Raw genomic sequence first — 1,873 nt, forward strand, 5'->3', positions numbered from 1 at the left:
ACACATTTTCTGAGGAGATTACTTGTCTAGTGATTGAGCAGTTAACTAGTAATTAGGCCATTTCCTCAAGTTTGTATGATTTATTCAAAGTTGAGGAAAGAGAAATGGAACGGTGATGCTTAGTATTGGACTACAAAACCAATAGCAAAATAGCTTGTTTGCTTATAAAACTATTAAAATCTGTAACTCCATTTATTTTTTTAATTTTTTTTTCCTCTTTAAGTTTTCTTTATTTGCGGAAAGGCTGGAAATCAGGGGTTTAAATCCATGTTGACTTTCTGTAGCATCTCTAAAATATCCACTTTATTTTCAGCATGATCTTCTAGTGGTGGAGGAGCAAAAAGAGGATGACTTGCTCCATAACTGCAAATCTCTCCACCTCTTCATATGGCCTTGACCCAAGGCTACTGGATCAGCTTCCTAATCAGTTCAGATTAAAGAACCACCTCCTGAAGCAACTGACAGATACTGACCCTTCTCCTAAAACATCTTCTATCATCAAAGCCAGGCATGGAACTTTATCAAGGTTAAAGAATTCATTAAAGTCAAATTATCCTGGAGATTGTTCCAGCAAGACAGCTTCCTTTGGCACTTCCTGATTAGCCTTTCACTTCTGGGTGAGGCTAACCTCCACGTCATCCTCTTCAGCCACGTTCCCATTGCACTCAATTATGCCTTCCTGTACAGAGGCTGTCCAACGTCTTGTTCTTTTTCTGCCTTTGTGATCTTCTTCTAGTATCTTGTCATCAAAGTCAGTTAATTCAATGGTTTCAGACTGACTTGTGGGTCCAGCAGAGAACTATTCTTGTTCTTCTTCTATGTACAAATCATTTCTTCTATACTCACCAAAGACAAGCTTACTATCCTCAAACTCCCTCCTGAAACATTTGTCATTGTAGTCCCTTTCCTGGTCTTTGTCTTTCTTGTCTCACAGGTCCTTATCACTAAGACAGTGATCCTTTACAAAGACAGAGATTATCCTTCCACTGCCAATTCTTCATCTACCCAGCAGTCAAAATGCATCACTGTCTTTCTCCAATGGACTTCCCAAGTGACAGGAGCTAACAGCAGTTGTCACATGGCAGCCCCTTCCAAAGCTCTGTCTCTGTGGGCTGACAACAACATCCTAATAATCGTCTTTTACATGTTTTCATGGATCTACTATCCTGTGCACCAGGGAAGGTTGACCTGTATCAAATTCTTTCTTTAGACTTTCACTGGTGAGCTCCTTCCTGAAGCAAGGTAGAGAAAGCCATGCCATTTCTCAGTACTATCACTGTCGTACTTTTCTAAGAGGCATGAAGGCCTCTGTTTGGAATGGGGCATTCTTTTATATCCAAGAACTCCTCTTTTGTATAGCGATGGGTGGACTTGGAGGCAGGAAGTTTTTTCAAGTCAAGGAAAGCATCTGCATTTTCTGTTTCACCCTCACTTCTCCAATCCATGGTTCCTTGGTCTAAAACTTTTTAAACTCGAAGCCTAAGCTGATGCTTCAGTGGCATGGTGGCCCTTCCCCTCGACAGCCACTGCACCCCTCCTGCCACCCGCTCTAGTCCCAGCATTGCTCCTGTTAGCCTTGGCTCTACTTCCCCCACCTGCTCAGGCTGTTTCTCTCTTCAATTGCTGTTACAGCAGCCCATCCCCTCCTTAATCTTTTAATTGCTTATTTATTTGGTATAACATCTCACAATGCAGCTAAGGTTTGTATTTATCCTCCTGTCTCTGCCTCCCCAGAACTGGGATTATAGGCGTGCACCACCATGTCAGGTTTTGGTGACCAGCACAGATCACTTGGAGTTCTGGGCCCTGCACAGCATGCTGTACTGAGAATCAAATATGGGCTCTTGTGCTTGCCAGGCAGGCACTTAGCCTG

General features: G+C 42.7%; 1 pseudogene; it reads right to left on the bottom strand.

Moving 5' to 3' along the window:
• Positions 1-216: 216 nt before the first annotated feature.
• On the bottom strand, positions 217-1,445 carry LOC101575007 (annotated as a pseudogene).
• Between the last annotated feature and the right edge of the window lie 428 nt (positions 1,446-1,873).

Source organism: Octodon degus, unplaced genomic scaffold (assembly GCF_000260255.1).
Source record: "Octodon degus isolate 3935 unplaced genomic scaffold, OctDeg1.0 scaffold00189, whole genome shotgun sequence".
Lineage (NCBI taxonomy): Eukaryota > Metazoa > Chordata > Mammalia > Rodentia > Octodontidae > Octodon > Octodon degus.